Source organism: Rattus norvegicus, chromosome 4 (genome assembly GCF_036323735.1).
Source record: "Rattus norvegicus strain BN/NHsdMcwi chromosome 4, GRCr8, whole genome shotgun sequence".
In the NCBI taxonomy this organism is placed as follows: domain Eukaryota; kingdom Metazoa; phylum Chordata; class Mammalia; order Rodentia; family Muridae; genus Rattus; species Rattus norvegicus.
Genome location: NC_086022.1, coordinates 11,802,350 through 11,823,215, shown reverse-complemented (window position 1 = coordinate 11,823,215; position 20,866 = coordinate 11,802,350). Strand labels below are relative to the sequence as shown.

The window sequence follows — 20,866 nt, the reverse complement described above, 5'->3', positions numbered from 1 at the left end:
TGGGAGAACAGCAGGTGAGGTTGAAGTCATGGCGCAGAGATAAAAAAAGAATAACTTCTCTTCCAGAGGATCTGGGTTCAGTTCCCAGCACCCACTTGGCAGCTCACAGCATCTGTAACTCACTCCTGGGGATCTGACACCCTCTTCTGGCCTCCACAGGAAGTGCATACACATGTTACATATGTAGGCAAAACATGCATAGACATAAGAAAAATCTAAAGAAAATTTAAAAATGTTAAGGCCACTTTGATGAATATTCCAGTTCTTCAGCCGTTGAACACGGCTATCACATACTACAAAGATTCCACACACAACAATGGAATGTAAAAACATGTGTCCACACATAAACTTTTTCACGTATGTTTATAGCAGCGATATCCCAAGAGTCAAAAATGTGAAAGATTGGGGGGTGAGGGGAAGAAGATCTGAACGCAGGCAATGAATGCAGGGTATAAAAGTTATAAAGCAACATGTCTTTCCGCCACTGACTCTGTCCTGAAGTTTTCACTTTGGGGTTGTGGATAAGTGCATGAAAATACACTCACCAGCGAAAGTGCAAAATCCAGCACGAAGCACTGCTGCTCCTGTTCTAACTGTACCGAAGGCTGCTGATTTGTATGGTCTTTGGGTTCCATTAATTTCATGTGTGACATCACTTTACTTACACCATTGTTTCCTTTCCATTTATTTATTTTAATGCCTATAAGTACACAGTCACTAACATTTTTACTATAACGTTTAAAGCATTTTAAATGGGAACAACCAAGTGGCCAGGAACTGATGTGTGAGCACTGCGTAGGTGGAAAACTACAGAGGCTGCTGCATGAGGGAACTTGACTGAATGATTCTCTTCACAGTAAACACAGTAAAGCACACCGAACGTACATCTGGAGTTGGGAGGGCCCACAAGGATTTGCTAGTGGGATTTCCTTTCAGCGTCTGTGGTGGTTTGAACAGGAATGACCTCCACAGACTCACGTTTGAATGCCTGGTCATTAGGGAGTGGAGCTAATTGACAGGAACAAGGAGGTGTGTCTTGTTAGAGGGGCTGTGTCACTGGGAGTGGGCTTTGAGGTTTCAAATGCTCAAGCCATGCCCGGGTCTCTCTCCCGCTGCCTGCCGACCTGGATGTAGAGCTCTCAGCTCCTCTCCAACACCATATGCTGCCGCACTCCCTGCCATTGCAATAACAGACTAAGCCTCTGACACGGTAAGCCAGCCCCAGTTACGCTTTCTTTCATAAGGGCCGCCATATCATGGTGTCTCTTCACAGCAATTAAACCTTTGACTAAGATGAATTGATGAAAATGCTCAGACTTCATCGTGTTCATAGGAGCGCCACTCTGGGCAGGCTGAAGGTCATTGGATATGCACGTGCTTTAAGAGAGTAAGTGTCATAGTGTGCAAACTATATCTTACTAAAGCTATCATTCATTGGAGGTAATAGTACTCTGAGATATTTACTGTTCAGTAACAAAGGCACGTCACGGGACAGCAAACACCATGTGACTCCATTTACATAAATAAAAGATGACATTCGTGTGAGTTTCAATACTTTATAATCATTTATTCAGATATTACCTTTAAAATCCTGAGAGGGCTTAATTGTCACAAGATAGCAGTCCTAACATGGGAAACTAGAATTAATAGAAGGAATACCAAAGGGAAGCAGATGTGAGAGGCACATCGCCTGACTGCAGTGCACACACCTCATCCAAACTAACTTAAGTGAAGAGAACCCTACTTGTGAGACAGCTGCGAAGCCCCACTCATCGACACTCACTGCTGTTCAGGAACCTCATTTCTGAGGCACGACGGCATTCTGGTTATGTTCTTAAAAGAATTATTTGTCTTTCACAGATAAAGTCTAGTGTATTTACTGCTAAAATATTTGTCATTTACTTCAGTTTAAGGAGGGAAGAGTTTATAAAACACAGAACAGCATAGCCATGGCCTGTCAAGTGGATGGTGGTCCAGGAGTTTCCTTACGTCCTCTGCTCTCTTTTCTTATTGCTTGAGATAGGCAAGATGTATTTCTACAGAAGAAGCGAGAGACCAAGATGCGGGACACATGTGATTAACAACGTATTCTCCAGGATAAGAGCAGAAAGAAACCCACAGTGTGATTGAGATACAGAGTCTCTGAATGGCACTTAATGCAAGCAAACTAACCTATGAGCCTCCGCCCTTAGCAGATTAACAATGCGCGCACACACACACACACACACACACACACACACACACACACACACTCAGTATGTGTTCCAGTAAAGTGGACAGACAATGATTGTAAAAGAAGTCTCAGACTCTAAAGTTTGAGGACACACAGAGCATGCTCTGAAATAGCCAATGATCACGAAGGGATTCAATGGGATGGGAGCCTTCGATGGGACGGACCATCTGATTCTCACGGAAAGGCCCTGATCTGAGCCTTGGCCATGGTGGTCAATGGCTCTCGTGAGCTCACTCTAAGAAGGATGAGAAGAAATAGCGAAATGGAGTGCATCCTATAAGATAAGATGCTAAATATACAATAACGCTGCAGAATTCTTCAAAAGCCAAACAAAGGCCAGCAGGACGATGGAAGCAAGGAGAGGCATCAGACTTCAAACCATGAGTGTAAGAGAACGGCCAGGAAAAACCAGACACCATGATAGCTTATAATGAGAAAAGCTCCCGCAGTCTGGCAAAGAACAGAACAATGGGCCCCAGCTGAGTGAGGGCCTTGTGTGAAAGGTCAGTCAAGATGGAGGAAAACATTTCCCTGTCTAACAATGGAAGTTTTCTTAAACAAGACCTAAAAAGGCCTAAGTCCCAAAGTAAACGAAGGGGTCAGGCTGTGGAACTGCAGTTCTGAAGGAAGGGCTGGGATTTGGCTCCCAGTGCTCACTGGTAGCTTTGGTGGTTTGAATAGGTTTGGCCCTATTGTTTGAATGCTTGTGTTTGAAGGCTTGTCTGTAGGGAGTGGCACTATTATGAGATGTGTGCTTTGTTGGAGGAGGTGTGGCCTTGCTGGAGGAGGTGTGTCACTGTGGAGGTGGGCTTTGAGGTCTGCTGTGTTCAAGCTATGCTTAGCATGGCGCGGTCTACACTGCCTGCTGATCAAGATGTAGAACGCTCAGCTCCATGTCTGCCTGCGGGGTGCCATGTATCTTGCCATGATGATGATGGACAGCACCTCTGAACTGTAAGCCAACCCCGTTTAGAAGTTGTTTATAAGAGTTGCCTTGGTCACGGTGTCTCTTTACAACAGTAAAACCCTAACTAAGACAGTGTCTCACAACGATCCTTATCTCTAGTTCCTGCAGGTCCAACTCCCTCTCCAAGACACTGCACACACACACACAAACATGCAAGCAAAACACCTATATACATGAAAAAATAAATTAAAAACATTTTAAAGACTACAAACTTCTATTCAACAAAACAAGATCATAAAATTGATGGACAGAAAAGAGATGCTTCTTGTTCCTCGAGTCAAAAGAGGATTAGGAGTTAAACTATATGAAGAATGTCTGAAAATCAGTAAGAAAAAGCCAGCAGCACACTATATAAATGGTGAAGTGCTTACACGAGCTATAGGGAAAACCACAGTGATACCAGTACATTGAGGAAGACTCAAAGTCAGACAGATACGGTCAAATATAAGCAAGGTATTTGGAGACAGACAGAAGTGAGTTTGACGTCTGGGTGCCAACACAGACTGGTGCAGATCTTCTGAAACACAATCCGATCCCATAATTATATATGTTATGAACTTGAGCATGTCTACAGCCCATAAAACTCAGAACTCACAATCTGAGGTTTACATGATTGAAGAAAATCCCCACCAGGACTCTCGGGAGACGAGAAGCTGCTCATGACAGTGTGTGTCATGGGCGTTGGAGGTACAGATCCAGCCTGAGAGAACAGATGAGTCAGATGTACTGAGTACGGACCATCAAGTGCCACGGAGTGCTCCAGAAAGCAGACGCTGAGATTCCGAGACGGGGTTAGATTTTCTGGGGAGCTAAAGACTGGAAATTTAAAGAAAAGGAAATCAAGTTTGGCCTGGGGAGCCAGAAGACTTGACTCCACCTACCAAGTCCCTGCCAGTGTCCGGAGGAGCTCGGAAGCAAAGAATGGGGAGGAAGCAGGGAGTAGAGAAGTCCTGCTCCTCACTCATGGCTAGGGCCATGTAGAAGATAGAAACCTCATCCAGAAACCAAAGAGAAGTGAGAAGCATTCACTGAAAACAGACACACACACACACACACACACACACACACACACACACACACACACACGCTTGTAAAATACAAATTAAACCATAATGAGATTCCAAAGCACATCAATTAGATAGTCTAAAAATTAAAGTAGTGGGCTGAGCAAATGGCTCACCCGGTAAGAGTGCTTAGTTATGAGCATGAGGAACTGAGTTTGGATCCCCAGTGCCCACGTAAAAAGTAGGACATGGGCCTGAGGTCCCAGCACTGTAGGGCACAGAGGTAGGATCAGTGGGACCCATAGGCTCTCAGGGAGAAAACCCATCTCAAAGGATCAAGGCAGAGAGTAACAGCAGGACACCTGACGTCCATCCTCTCTGGCCTCTGTGTATGAACACACACACACACACACACACACACACACACACACACGCATACTCAAATATAGACATATACCATGTACATACACTACACATGTACACCACACATGCACTGTACATACACTACATGCATACACCGCACACATACACCACACATGTACACTACACACATATACCACACATGCACTGTACATACACCACACATGTACACTACACACATACACCACACACATACACCACACATGCACTGTACATACACTACATGCATACACATATACCACACATGGACACTACACACATACACCACACATGCACTGTACATACACCACACACATACACCACACATGTACACTACACACATACACCACACACATACACCACACACATACACTACACACATGCACTGTACATGCACTGTACATGCACTACACATGTACACTATACACATATACCATATCCATGAAAAAGTAGTGATAGCATCAGCTGAGGAGGGTACTGAGGAACTGGGTCTGTTGTGTTCTGCTAATATAAACAGAAAGAACCTGACAGCTTATAGACTAAACGTTCACTTATCGTCTGGTCCTATAACCACATTTTGGGCATTTATCCCAGAGAAATGAAAACTTATGTTCCCAGGAAAGCCTTATGACTAGAGTTCATCGCAGCGTTACTGGTACAGCGCCGTTACTCATACAGCAGATGAGAAGCAGTATGAAAGGACAGCAGGTTAAACACGGTTGCTACTCTTGGGCGTTAAGGACAGCACTACGCATGCGCCCATTAATCAGCCACTGCTCATAGGACGTCATTCAGACAGCGTGTTCCCAGTGAGAGAACTGCAGGGCTGGGTGGAGCCTACTGGTTTTGGGGAGATAGACAGGGAGGTGAGTGAAGGAGGCAGCCGGATAGAGTTCTTTCTCAGTAATGGAGCAGTTTGGTATCTTAATTGAAACCGGAGTTAAATAAATCTTCAGGGGTGGCAAAAATGCCTAAAACTAACTAGAGGAGGAGATAGAGCAAGAGGGAATGAGGAGAGGTGGGGAGGGGAAGAGGGGGTGAGAGAAATGAAATTGACATGACTTCTGAAGTCTGTACTAACGTGTTTCTTCTGGTTTTGACACTGTACCCCAGCTGTACCCCACACCAGTTGTGATAATTAATCTTATTGTCACTTTGACAGGATCCAGAATCAACTATGAGGCAGACCTCCCTAGGTGGTCTACGGGGACATTTCCAGAAAGGATTAAACGAGACAGATTCATTCCTCATGGGTGGTGCAGTTCAACGTAAAGAGGCCTGAGGAAAGGCCATGGTCCTTCACTGGTGAGTGGGTCTCTCTGCGGCCACTGTACTTGGCCCACATCCAGCTTCAACTTTCAGAACGGCCTGAAGACCAGCAAACTTCCGGGAATCTTCAGCTGGGACAGCTGAAGCATCCCCTTTCCACGGAGCAGGCTCTGGGCTTCTCCACTCTGCACAGCCACTGTTGGCTGCTGCAGGGGTTTGGATGAGAAGTGCCCCAGAGTCTCCTGTGGTTGAGTACTTGGTCCCCAGTTGTCGTTGCTGCTTGAGGGTTTGGGAGAGGCCTTGGTGGAGGATATCATGTCATCACTGTGGGTGGGCTTTGAGAACTTGAGACTTAACCTACTGCCCGTTCACTCACTCTGTTTTAGGTTTGTGGTCCAAAGGGTGATCTCTCAGCTCCCTACTCCTGATACCTGTTGTCATTATAGAGCTCTCTGGACCTTCACCCAAGCTAAACTCAGCTGTAGCTTCTGCAGTCATGGTGTTTTATCACAGGGTATTAGAAAAGGAGCTAATACCCAGCTCCTACGGTGTAGGCAATGTAAGAAATCCCCTCTCTGCCATACATGCGAGGTATCGGTTCCAACGCAGTAAGCAATTCATAAACAACAGGAATGCATTTAACTTATTCCACATGGTTCTGGAAGTCAGGAGGCACCAATGGCTTCAGAATCTGGGAAGGACCTGTGCCCTGGCTCACACACCCCGGCTTCGTTCCGGCTGTGTCCTCCTGTGGACAAGAAAACAACAAGAAAACGCTCTAGGGTCTGCTTTATGAGGATGTCTTTGTGAAGACTCCCTCATGACCTAGTCACGCCAGGGTCCTCCTCCCAATGCTGTCACTGTAGGGGTGATGGTCTCAGGATGTGAATCTTAGAAAAATAGAGACATCTCCTTCACTCTAAACACCACCGTTGGCGGAATGAAAGGAAGAGCATGTGAATTGGGTGAGTGTTGTTCGCTTTTCTCTCTCTCTCTCTCTCTCTCTCTCTCTCTCTCTGTGTGTGTGTGTGTGTGTGTGTGTGTGTGTGTGTTCTGGAGATCCAAATTCACATCCTTACAGTTGTGTGCAAGTATTTTTACATACCAGGCCACTTTCCCAGCCTCAGACAGTTTTGTTTTGTTTTTTTTTTTTTTTTTTTTTTTGGTTTTTTGGTTTTTTGTTTGTTTGCTTGGTTGGTTGGTTTTTAGATTTTTTTTTTATATATGTGAGCACACTGTCGCTCTCTTCAGACACACCCGAAGAGGGCATCAGATCCCATTACAGATGGTTGTGAGCTACCACGTGGTTGCTGGGAATTGAACTCAGAACCTCCAGAAGAGCAGTCAGTGCTCTTAACTGCTGAGCCAGCTCTCCAGCCCCGCAGTTTTTAAATCTGTAAACACGTAGCAGATCATCATGGCCTGTGTATCCACGTGCCATTTACACATAAATTCAGGGATCTGTGTTGCTTCTCACCAAGAAAATGAGCTCAGACTGCTCTCATCCCGACCGGGGAACCGGGCTCCACCCTCTCGGGTTTTTTTTAGCAGGCCTTCCCTGCACCAGCGTCAACTGGACAGTAGGTGGAGCGCGTGCGCCCAACTTCTGCAGCTCCTACCACTACCAAAGCTTCAAACTTAAGGCCCAGACCGGACACTGGGGAGGATCAAGGGTTAAAAAGTGAACAATTTCCTGTCGGCTTTCCTGCACTCTGTGTCTCCTCTGGAGACCCCAAGGAAACAAGTGTTATTTTTGTCCGAGTCCTTCTTCTTCCCCCAACCTTCTCCAGCCCTCTGTGAATGCATGTTTCCATCTCTTCTGATATCTCCCGGGTGCTACCAGCACCCCACTCCCGCCCCTGGATCAATTCTGAGTCAAAAGAACAGGAAAATGCAAATGTGTGTCTTGATAGCAAGGAACGGCAATCATTTGAACTCGTGAGTTGTTTTAATCTATTGGTTCGTTTCCTCTTGTCTTGTCCTTGTTGGAAACATCTCAAATTACCTTAAGTGGTGGTGGAGGGGGCAGAGAAGGTGGGCAGGTATGAAGCATGGGCTGACAGACACAACTGAATCCAGGACAGACTGTTCCCTGGAGTCCTCCACCATTGGACAGGGGAGCAGCCTTACAGCTGGAGAGAAGCAATACTAAGCTGATCTCCCTGCCTGTATCTCCAGTTGATTCAAATTTCTGACAAACATAGTCTTCAATTCTCAAGATCAGGTAGGCTTCATAACCCTGCAAGTTCCAGGGTTTAGGATCTTCCTCATTCGTAACTCTAGCGGGCACATGCAGGCTCTCAGGGTCACGGCCTAGATGGCCGTCCCTAGCTAACCTTGGAGAGAGGAATTAGGGCATGCAGTGACCTCTTCCCTCACATCAGCGAACTCTTGCTGCTCCAAGAGATTAGAGGGGGACTGGGATCCTAGGTCACTTCATAATAAAACCCGAACGCTAAAACTGCTCCCTAGTGTGCTGCTTAGAATGTGGGATGTCTGGGGTTGGGGATTTAGCTCAGTGGTAGAGCGCTTGCCTAGCAAGCGCAAGGCCCTGGGTTCGGTCCCCAGCTCCGGAAAAAAAAAAAAAAAAGAATGTGGGATGTCCAAAGAGCGTCCTTCTCACCCCGTGAGGACAGAATCCCCAACACTAACTAGTACAAGCACAAAGTTCAAACAGCAATGGCCACCAAACACAGCTAGTTAACGCTCTGTGGGAGGGTCTGAGTGGTGGTGGGGTCTCGCTGGAAACAGAGCGAGCCAGCAACCTTGGGAGACAATAGGCTGGTCAGCGGCAAGGGGGTGGGCCTCCGAGTCAAACAGGAGAACTGGGATTGGCTCCTCTAAATGGTTTCCAGACAAGGTGAGTCAGGCCTGAGACCCGATGAGGCAGGTTCTGTTGTTGATCAGGAAAGACGTGGGCGGAGTTTCTACCCGGTGGGTTCATGTCTGACAACAGCCCAGATGCTCACTTACCGCAGTTCACAGGGTGAAATGCTGGACACCCTTGACTTTGGGCTTTAGGAAAATCCCCGGATTCTGAAGAGAGCTCCATTCCCCGGTCTGCTGTCTTTTTCTCATTCCTCTTTTTAATGAGCTTCCCTAACAGCAAGAATCCAGGACTCTGTTTGGGCTTGTGGTCAAGTATGAATCTGTTCAATTACTTCTTGGCTATAAATCGCTCCTACAGTGGCCTGGCCTGCCAGGCCTCCTGGGGGCCACCCACGACTGCAGTAACTTCTCCCTCTGATCTCATCCCCCGTCTTTATCTCTTCTTCCTTTTCTCCTCCCTCCCTCCCTCTTTTCCTTCCTTTCTTCCAATAGGAAAGGACACAGAGAGAAACATATACAAAAGAAGTCCATGTAAAGGGGGTAAAGAGATGGCTCGGTAGTTAGGAGCACTGGCTGCTCTTGCAGAAGGACCCAGGTTCCATTCCCGCACCCACAGACGTCACAAGTGCCTGTAACGCAAGGTCCACAGTACCAGGAACACACTCGGTGTACACACATACATGCAGGTAACACACATGCAAATGAAATAAATATAAAAAAAACGTGTTTAAAGATAGCGACAGCCAAGTGTGGTGGCGAATGCCCTATGATCCCAACACTCAGAAGGCTGAGGCAGGATCCCAACGCCAGCTACCTGCTGAGCGATTATCTAAAAAGAAAAATGAAAGTTAAAATGGAGATGAAGGAACCAGTGGGCACAATGACAGGTCTTCCCCTCAAAGCTCTGGCAAGAGCAAGGCCCTACCAACACTAGGACTCTGACAGAATGAATTCCTGTTTTTACAAGACACCCAGTTTGGGCACCCTGTAATGGTGGCCACAGGGTGCTAATACGTTACATCATATTAGTGGTTGGCAGGGACAGAGGCTGTGTGGTTAGGGGCTGCAGAGTGGATGGCAAGAGGCAGGTGTCAAGGTCCTTGGGTGCCATGCAGTTCCAGGTCCCATGATGCCCTGCAAGAATCAAGTAGAGCTGAGAGCAGTGTGAACAAAAACAGATACCCCCTCCAAACCGCCCCATACCTGTCGGTCCCAGGGGCATTGGCAATTGTAGGGAAGGAAGGGACTGACCCGCAGAACCCTGGAGCCCAGGTCAGGCTACATAGGAAGCAAAGTAAAACTGAAGTGGATGTCAAACACGAAGAGGGTTCTGTGAGTTCGACAGGTTCATAGTCAAAAAGGAGGGGCCAGGGGGAGCTGGAGGGATGGCCCAGTGGGTAGCGGCAATTGCCACACACGCTTGAGGGCCTGAGTTCTCTTGTCGCCAAGCATCCCCATAGAGATCCGGCTGGCCGCTTATGTCTGTGACCTCTGTACTGTGTGGGTGTGGAGATGAGGCCTGTGTGGCTGGTGTTGATGGCTGCTGGCCTAGATTCAGTGAGAGACTTTATCCCAAGGGAATGAAGTATCAACAGTGAGACGCCCAAGGTCTTCCTCTGGAGTGTGAGCATGCGTGGGTCTGGAGAAAAGAAGCTGCCAAGTGTTTAATGCAGACATGTGACCTTAGGGAAACTGGTAGCTCAGGAGAAGAAGGAGTCAGGGACAGACTGCATCCCAGAACTGACATCACGGCTGAGGAACAGAGCAAGGGATGGAAAGAGGGGGAGGTGCCCCAAGGCCAGTGGTGGGCCACCGAGGGAAGTTGGAACCTTGTCTTGCGGTCCAGGCTGCCACAACTGGAAGGGGACGAGAGGAACCAGCTTCCATCCTGCTGTAGACCCTGGAATTGGAGAGACATGACCTGCAGAAGTCTGTCCCCGAAACAGAACGAGGGGACGCGAGGGGTGGGGTCCTAGAGTCCAGAGTTCTGAAGGTACAGTCAAGCACACGTGACTGTGAAGGTTAACTCGGTACCCAGCAACCGAGAGAGACGGAGAAACCTTTCCTTGGACTGTACCTCTAGGGAGTGTGCAAACAGAAAAGAAAAATCAATCACTTACTGCAAGTAAAGGTCCACCCACTCCTACCAGGGATACTCGCCTGCCCCTCCTGTGTATAAAGGAAAGTCCCAGACCTATGCAGCCACAAGCTTGCTCACGCCCTCTGCTGCAGCCGTGTTCATAACCGTGCCGCACCTGACACCCCCTGCCGCGTAAAGTACACCCTGTCCTCCCTCTCACTCTTAGTAAGTCCACCGCTGCCACTCTGTGTTTTGCTTAGGTCCTTGTTCCAGACACAAAGGACCTGGGCACCATGCCACAGATGACCCCAGAGGTCCTCCTGGATCATTTTAGTAAACAGACCCAGTAACCCTGGTGGAAGGTCAGGGAAAGGTGACGCCTCTGTCCCCTCTGACCACAGGCACTACTGCTCCTTAAGCAGTTTCAGGGCCATCTGCCCCCAGACCAACTGGGCTCAGACAGACACAACATCCGTCTGGAAACAAAGTCACACCCATGGGTAAAGGCTCTGGGGATGGGGGTCGGGGTGTGCTTCTGGCCAAGTCCTTTGGGGTGGCAGACTTGGTTTGATGATGGTCCTGAATTGACAGCTCCCAGGCTGCAGAGTGTGGATGAGCAGGGGAGAGACCTGGGTTACCTGGGACACGTGTGTGTGTGTGTGTGTGTGTGTGTGTGTGTGTGTGTGTGTGTGTATATGTGTGTGTATATGTATGTGTGTATATAGTCTGTGTGTGTCTGTGTGTATGTGTGTATATGTAGTCTGTGTGTGTGTCTGTGTGTGTATATGTGTGTGAATACATGTGTGTCTGTATGTGTCTGTGTCTGTATATGTATATGTGTGTATGTGTGTGTCTCTGTATGTTTCTGTGTGTGTATGTGTGCTTGTGTATGTGTGTGTGTCTGTGTGTATGTGTGTGTCTGTGTGTGTATATGTGTGTGTGTCTGTGTGTGTATATGTGTGTGTATATGTATGTGTGTATGTAGTCTGTGTGTGTCTGTGTGTGTCTGTGTGTGAATACATGTGTGTCTGTATGTGTCTGTGTCTATATATGTATATGTATGTGTGTGTCTCTGTATGTGTCTGTGTGCTTGTGTATGTGTGTGTGTATGTGTGTGTATGTCTGTATGTATGTGTGTGTATGAGTGTGTGTGTGTTTATAGACCAGAAGACATTCCCAGGAGGAAGAGCCTTGCTCAACCAACCACCCACCTGTGCCTCACCAGGAACAGAGACGCTCTCCCCCTGCACAGACACTCCGGCATGAGCCCCAAAAGCGTGGGAATACAAACTGAAGGGAACGTGGGGTCTGAGGAGAGCTCCCCCTGCCTGCCCTGAGCCATGTTTGCAAAGATCCACAGACGTCCCAGCCAGAAGACAGAGCAGAGGACATGAGCAAGGGTGTGTCCCGCCCACCTGCCTCTCTGCCGCCCTGATCCATCCCAGCCCCATGTAAAGCAGAGTGTGATTTTGTTTGTGGCTCCTCCGATGCCAGGTGGGGATGCAAATACGAAAGCTGCTTTACATAAGGAAGAGGAAGCCATGTGGGCATGAGAGCCTGTTGCTTTAGAGGCCTCTGGGAGAGGGAAGGGAAGGAGGTTGTGACCACCTGTCCTCTGTTCTCCCAGACAAAAGCCCTGGCCCAGGGTCAGAGGGGCTCTCTACGGACCTTTCCCAGAGGGAGGAACATGGAGATCTATCCCAAGACATGAGACAGACAAACACAAACTTGGTTGTCTGAAGGACAGAACAAGATGGAGCATTCTGGAGCAGAGGCTGGGGATTGTCTGGGACCTAACTCCATGAAGGAGGACCTGGACCCCGAGCCTTGTGGAAGGAGTCCCTGCTAGGGTAGGAGTCTGGCGCCACCTAGCTCTGCATAGTCACGTAGGAGCCACATGACCTCTGAGGCCCCACTCTCTATAGCAGGAAGACGTCTAGCTGACTTTCAAGCCTGCTCTTTCCAGGTTTGCCAGCAAGTAGTTCATCGTGTCCCTGGCCTGGCTTCTCGGTGTCAGCTCAGACCATGATCCCATGGCCACCCTGTCTGTCCTCAGGTGTTCGTCCGCATGGCCACCGCCTCCCCACCTCACCTACTTCCTTGACCCCCTAGCAAGGCAAAGCCTAGCATGGCAGTTCTCAGACCAGCCCTTCCTGCAAACCCTTGCCTTCCTCCCACACACTCATGAAGAGGCCTGCAGACCACTGGCATCTCGGATTTCAGCTTTTGCTCCTGACTGGAAGATAAGAAGTTGTCTCCTTGTTACTTTCAGCTGCAGCTTCTCTGAGGGTCTCTGCCATCTTGTCTCTGAGGCTTGGAGCCGCACTTAGTCCGAAGGGTGGTTACACTGAGGGCCGAGGGGTCCCAGAACCCAGGGAGCCATTAGCAAAGGGTCCCCTAGAGAGAAAACAGCCCATCACTTGCAGTGGCCAGTGTGGGTGGCAGCGTGTGTGCCCAGTGTGGTGAGACTCTCTGCCATCCTCTAAACCTTGAAGAATGCCGGTGGGAGCCGTTATCGGCCATTTCAGAGTTTCTTTGGGACATTTGTTTTGTTCTAGAACTCAAGCTTCACTGGACCTCATGGCAGCGCTTCTTGCCTCAATTTCCTGAGAGCTGGGATTACAGGCCTGAGCCACCATACCCAGTCCGGTTTCAGGGTTGTACCCAAGGTCGGCAGAAGGAAGTATTAATAAGCTACATTAAAGCCACTCCACCCACGGCTCAAACCACCGCCAATCAATTCTGTACGAGCCGCTGCCAGGTCAGGCTCCCTGGGTGTTGATTTCCTGCTCCGGAGTATCAGTGAGTCATCTGCCTCCTCCTCTCCACTTTAACTGTGGCTCTGAGACCCGAGAGTCTGCAGAAGCGAGGTCACATGGCGTCTTTATTTAGTAGCCGGTTCCCAACTGGCAGGAGGGGAAGGACAGCCAGACACTTCCTAGAAACAGCTCCCTTTCAATTTCCGGAGCCCACAGCAGCTAGGAAGCTCGATGGTGTCTTAAATTCCTGGACTCCATGTCGGGCCGCTGACGTTCAAGACTTGGGGTGCTGACTAAAGGATGGGCTGGGGCAGAGACGCAAACGACAGGAAACAGACTTCCAGAGGGTAGGGCTTTGTGCCATGTGGCCACCAGGTGGCGCCCAGCGCTTCAAACTGCTAACATCAAGGGGCCAGGCTGGAGCCCTGTTAATCTCTCACAGATTAGTGCCGAGATGTTATGCCCCCAGGTGGGAGGCAGAAGCATGACCAAATGTCGCAGAATTATCCTGCATTCATTTAGACCAAGTTCATGTGAATGTCACGAGAAACTAAATTAACAACGAATTCCACGGGGGAGTTTTACTTCTATGTAAAACTCAGATCTGGCTGGTATAGGTTTCCCTCACAGCCTCCCAGACCAACATCTGAGCACACACACCATATCTGAGAGGACAAAGGACGGCAAGGCCCCCACTTCAAGACTTTTCAAGCACCTCTTGGGAAGGCATCACATACCTATAATCTCAGCACTTGGGAGACTGAGGCAGGAGGATCACCACAAATTCAAGGTGAGCCGAAGCTACAACTGTGACCCTATTTCAAAAACCAAGCAAGGAGGTCCACAGACATCATCTGTACCTATAAATCATGAATTGTAACCCAGCCACATGAGGCCTCTGGGAACTGGAGTCCTATGCACAAACATTGCTGAATTAAATAATTAATAATTAAGTCCCGGCTACGGGTTCTCTATCCACTTCAATGGTCTGTGTTCCCAAAGGAAAGACACATGTCTTAGTCACCACAATAGCTGGGCTACTGCTTAACCTCCACTGATAGAGTCTACCTCTTACTGATAATTCCAAGTCACAACTTAACTAAATTCTGTGTTCTGTCTTGGCTGCTCTGGAGTCAGAGAGCTACCCAACTGGGCCTTGCTCTGGGCCGCGCTCTCCCAGCTCCTTCACATGGTGGCCATGCCTCTCTGTCCTTCACTCTTCTCAGACATGGCATTTCTCCTCTCCACACTCTCCTGTCATGGCAGATCTTCCCTCTCCTTCTTCCTCTTAGCCCAAAGCCTGGGAAATTCTAAAAGTCCCGGTTCTGTCTGCCCTGCCCAGTCATTGGCTGCTGACATCTTTATTTACCAACCAGAACCAACTGGGGACAGGGTTCCTCAGCATCTTAACTGCGGACATGCAGACGATCGATCGTGCAAACAATTTGGGGGCCCAAATTAACATTAGAATGCAAGCAGCATAGGCCAAACCCACTACATTTCTCCCGTTCTCTCCAATTAAAAACACTCCTTTCTCTCGGACATAAATTGGACACGATTATAACAATTGTGCACATTATAAAGTATGTATACGCTTATAACATCTAGTCCATCATCTTTGGCAATTTAGATAAAGTATTCTATCTATCTATCTATCTATCTATCTATCTATCTATCTATCTATCTATCATCTATCCTAACTTAAAGAGTTTAAAATTCTGTACCTGAATTCTGTTTAATTTTAATCTGTTTAATTGTAATACCATCTGAAAACTATCCTTTCAAATCTAGAACCTCTTCTCTAATGTTAGATAACTTAAGTTCAATTATGAGACTATAACTAGTCTTCAATCCCGTCAGAGATCTGAGAAGGAATTAAATATTAACTGACTATGTAGGAAGCACAAAAGCATAGATTCCAGAGCTGCCTGGACAGTCCCCAGTATCCCTTATAATGTTGGAGCATTGGTCTTCAGCCTCTGGCCCAGAACATCTGACAGACCTTAACTGAAGCAGGAATTAAGAAAGTTCAGCTTACCCTGTCTTGGCAGAGCTTAACAGTAAACTACCCGGCATCCGATTTGCCCTTTTCTGGACAGCATTTGTCTGCAGAATGAATGAGGGTATTTCTTGCCCAGTGGCTTGCTTGCCACAATTGAAGTGACTCCTATCGGAGGTAATGATGCTCAATATCTTCTCTGAAGTGTGAGGGGGTGCTGTCAGAAGCAGACACGTCTCCTAGTCAAAATTTATAGATAGATAGATAGATAGATAGATAGATAGATAGATAGATAGATATAGATATAGATATCATATATATGATATCTAAAGTACACCCCCAAGTAATTTCAGGGTTCAGTTTTTGGGAAAGCACCAACATCCACCTCACTGTTGAGGTCACTGAACGCCTGTGCCTGCCGCCAGTTTTCCTGAGCCCTATAGCTCCCCACGTCTGAGGCCCCGCTCCCCTGCCTGCCTGTGTTCTGATGCTTCTTCCAGACTTGAACGTCACCATCTGTCTCCGTGTCCCATGAGAATCTCACCTCCAATGTGTCTAAGCCAGCTCTCAGCCACATACCAGTTCTGTGCTCCCTGAATGGAAAAGCCATAATTGTTTCTCAGTTTCATTGCATGCTGCCATAGACTTTTTTTTTAATGCGAAAACAATTTATGGGAGAACTGGGTATATTTCAGCCCACAATTCCAGGCTACAACCCATAGCATCAAGGAAGTCAAGGTACAAAAACCGGAGACATCTAGCTAGTCGCAGCCACAGTCAAGAGTAAAAGGCATGCGTGCCTGTGCTTGGCTTGCTGTGGCTTGTCCACCACAGAGATGAGAGTCTCCTGTTGAGGGGATGTTGCCACCCATGCTGGCAGGCTGACATCAGTGAATGTAACCAAGGTAATTCCCCCAAACACATGCTACTCTTTGTGATAATACTTCATTAAGACATTCTTTCCCAAAGGATCCTAGATTGTGTCAGCTGGACAAAACAAACCATCAAAATGTCCCTGTTTGCCAAGCATAGGAGCGAAAGCTGACCCCTGTCTTCATTCCTGTGTCCTCTTCCACCTTTGTCCTCTACACTACACCTTAGGAGGTAATAAGTGCATCGTGAGAAACTGAAACAACACAAAGGCAAAGGTGTAGGAGCGCAGGGATGCGTGTGACACCATGTCCATGTGGGACGGTGCTAAGCAGCATACATCACGCCTGTGCACACATCGGAAATGCTTACCCATCCAAAATCCCAAAGCTGTGGGAGTGGCCTCATTTCTTAGCAACTCCTCCTGAGTTTGAGCCTTCCTTTGTGTCCCTGGGGTGTCCCTGGGATGTCCCTGGGGTCTATGACATCATTCCTTTCCACAGTGGCCTGCTGCTCCTCATCCCAGGTCTGAAGACAGCACAGGCTTACCTCCACCAGACCAGTCTCACTTGATTGTAAGGGATCAATCTATGCCACCCTCCCCAGGGCTCCCACCATTCTCAGGGAATAATGCAATCTAAATCCTTTACCAAGACTTATCAAGCTCTGCAGGAGAGGACCTCTCCTTACATGCTCCTAAAAGCCATGCCATATGGGAACTGGTTTCCACAAGCGCCTCGACTACAGCCCCAGTAGCCTACAGCAGCAGTGAGTGACGGCTGGGCTTGTAGCCTGTATTCGCTCTCCTTCATCTTTAACACCTGCTTGACAGTGAGCTTTCACCGCCAGATTGGGAGATAGTGCAAAACGCAGGCAGAAATATTTGACCTTTGACGCTTACCTCTGTGCTCATTCTCCACAAAGCCAGGGTGAGAAGTACTTTATCCAGAGAGTCATTGGCCTGTAAGCATAATGTTTTGTACCCAGTGTGGAGTTTACAACATTTCTTTAATCTGTGTGAGTTGTGATTGTACCACTGTGGCTCAGTTCTTGTTTGCCCCATGTAGAACATCATGGTGGCAGAAACACGTGGCAAAAGACATCTGTTCAACTCTGCCAGCTCGGCCCTAATTTCTAAAAGCCTCATAACCTTCCAAAACAACATCCCCAGCATGAAAAACACAGGGCCCGACCATGAGCCTACGGAGAACATTTAACAGTCAAAATCACACCCCGCACCCCCAAAAGCAGCGGTTCTTAGCCCGTGGGTTGCAACCCCTTTGGAAAACCTCTATCTCCAAAAGTATTAAGATTACTATTCAAAACAGCAGCAAAATTACGGTTATGCTATAACAGTGAAAATAATTTTATTGTTGGAGTCGGCACGCAAGGAACTGTATTAAAAGCTCAAAGCATTAGGGAGATTGAGAACCACTGCCCAAAAGGATCATGGGCCATCTGACAATGTCAAACACATCCTGTTCTTCTTCAAAAATGCCCCCAACCTGAAAGCTTCAGTGCTCCTACTGTTTGAATGTGGAATGTGCCCCACAGGCGCATAGGTTTGGACATTTGGCCCCTAACATTGGTGGCACTGCTTTAGGTACCTCATGGGGGGAAGCAATAGCAGAGAAAGACTGGACACTGCCTGGACCCTGAGTTTGTCATGTGACAAGACAGAACTTGTACACACACACGCACACACACACACATAGAAAGAGAGAGAGGGAGAAGGAAGGAGAGTAAGTGAGAGACAGAGAGAGACAGACAGAGACAGAGAGAGAGATAGAGAGACAGAGACAGAGACAGAGAGAGAGAGTATAATAAGTAAATGGCCTATCAAAGGTCATAGGGTCCCATTTTGACCTCTTGAAGCCTCCACCCGGGTCCAGCTCTGACCCATTTCTAAGCTCGTTTTACTAAACCTTCTTTCCCGATGCTACCCCCCTGCCTCTGTCCAATGCACTGTTACAGAGGCAGGAGAACCTGGACTTCTCAGCCTGTGCCCTCCAGGCTCAGATCTGCACAGCGGCAGCGGGGAGCATGAGACAGGAAATGGGTCTGCCGAGCCCAGAAGGGAAAGCACAGCCAGGGTTTGGAGTCATCCGCTGCTCTCACCAGCTAAGGTATCTTTTAAAAGTTCCACAGCCTCCCATGGAATCAGCTTCAAAAGTCAGGAAGGAAACATCCCATCCACGGGCCGGTGGGAACACTGAAATTGTAACCGTGCAGCTGTCACCTCTGCTACAGTCTTTGCCCGCAATGGCCTCACCCCAGGGCTGTGCACATCCTCATTGTCATCATCTGTGATGGTTTAAGTCACACTTCTCCCAGTCTCTGTGCCTCCTCGAGACTGAGTTTAGCTCTGTGATCCTCATGACCCTCCTGGGTGTGCTCTTGTCTTTCCCCAGGTTTGCCCCTCCCTCCAAGACTGCAGACTCGGGTCTAGGACTCCTTTTGGTCTCTCCTCCTCCATGTCCTGACACATGGAGCCCGAGGGACTGCTGGCCTCCCGTTCTGCTCCATTCCAGCCTTCTCCCTGGACATGCAGCTCTGAAGACTGAGGGATTTCAGGTTTAGAGACACTTCCCTAAACTGCTTTTTTTTTTTTTTAAGTTTCCACAGCCAGAGGAAGAGCTAGAGGAAGACCCAGGCTACGATAGGCTGTTCCCTCACTGCGCCTTTCACCTAAAGCCTCAAGTTTGCCTCCTGTTCACCCCGTGTAGGTCCCTCTGATACTCGGTAGCTTTTAGGTGGCCGTGACTAAAAGCTGCAGCCTGAGTGAGGCTGTGACACGAGAGCTGGGAAGCCTTGCGGACATGTCCCAATGATTAAAGATCAGACCCGAGATCCTGCCAAAGGGCTAGAATCCATGAGCGATGAGGCGGGGCTGGCTTGGGCCTCCATCCACCCTTCGCCTGGGCACATTGGTTTCGTTCACATCTGGACAAGGTCTATCTCCTTGCTTGGAGCCCCTGAGACACTGCAGGTCAAAGCCCCAGGAGACTGACTGCCTTGGAAGGACAGGTGGCTCACCTAGGTCCTAGAATGGAAGGAAGTCAGTGGGCGGGTTTGTAAGGACAACAGACTCGCATTTGAACCTCAGGATAAGCAGGAAGGCTGTGCTAGGACGGCATGCCACGGAGCCCCAGCAGAGAAGCAGTAGAAGCCTCTCCCCAAAGCTGCACACACCCCTCCTGGCCTCTTCTCTCCTGGCCTCCACATTGTCTCTACACTTTACCTCTCCGTGGGCATCGATGTGTCTCTCACCTTCTCAATCTCCTTGTCTCCCTTGTCTGCCTTGACGCTGTGTCTGCCTCTCCGTCTTCTCCATTTCCTTGTGTCTCAGTGTGTCTCTTTTTCTTGCCTCATCTCTGCCAAACCCCGTCTTTGTCTCGGACTGACATCTCTCTTCAGCTTCCCGTCCTGCCTCTCTCATCCCATTCTTCCTCTGTGCTGATAGTGCTCCCTTCCACATCACCCTCCTCCTTCCTCACCTTTGTCTTTCCTGCAATCCTGTGGCTAAAGTTTGTTCCACTGTGGCACTTAAGATCCCCATGGCTACCCATGCCCAAAGACAAACAAAACACTGGTTCCGAGGGGCCGGGCCCCTGCCAGACACACAGGCCCGTTAGGGGCACACATTTCTGCCACTACAGCCAGACACTTGGCAGTCTTGTCCCTGATGAGTCACGGTGAGATTTTTGTTTCTATAAAACATGTTTTAAAGATTTATGGAAGTAATACATTCATTGCAGGAAAATTTGGAAACATAGAAAAAGTATAAAAGAGCTCTTTTTTAAAAAAAATCACTAAGAATCCTCATATTCATTTATCTCCCCTAAGTCTCTCATTTTGTAAGCTTTAAAACATTTTTTACCACAAATGTTGTCCTCATCTGCATGTACTGTTCCCTTCACCCATTATCTGAGCATTTTCATGGCCCCGGAAAGTCTGCTTTCACCACACTGATGGCTCTGTTCCTTTTGTGTCCCCCTGATACTGAGAGTCACCATCGTGCTTCTTCTGAGGATTGTGTCACTAACCAATGTGAGGCTTCCCTGGGGACCATCACTTTCCACACTTTGCAGATGAGGACAGCAAGGGTTAAGGAAATTGGATAACTTATTCATGGTCATACAGTGAGTAGGGGCCAGGTCCTAATTCAAACTCCAAAACATCCTGAATCATAGAAAATGACTTCTACATGCCACACTCCTACCCGTACATCATGTGATATGTGCACAATACAGGGGTGGCAACCTTCTGCCTAGACTGAGCTATGACCTTCCTCCATGGCAGAAAGGGGCTTCCTATAGCAACCTCTTTGCTAAATAGCAGTATTTAGGCTACAGTGCTGTTTGAGTACTGAAATACCGGTTCTCTGTAGGCTGGGGTCTGGGATAAGGGCATCCCTTTACAACACAAAGAACCACAAAATATTCAGAAAACTAGAA

General features: G+C 48.2%; 1 long non-coding RNA gene across 1 annotated transcript; it reads right to left on the bottom strand.

The window, feature by feature from the left end:
* Positions 1-1,542: 1,542 nt before the first annotated feature.
* On the bottom strand, positions 1,543-19,966 carry LOC108350647 (uncharacterized). The gene is made up of 2 exons (XR_005503404.2): positions 19,680-19,966; positions 1,543-6,620 (listed from the first exon to the last, which is right to left on the bottom strand). It is a non-coding gene; the product is annotated as an uncharacterized LOC108350647 (long non-coding RNA).
* Positions 19,967-20,866: the final 900 nt, after the last annotated feature.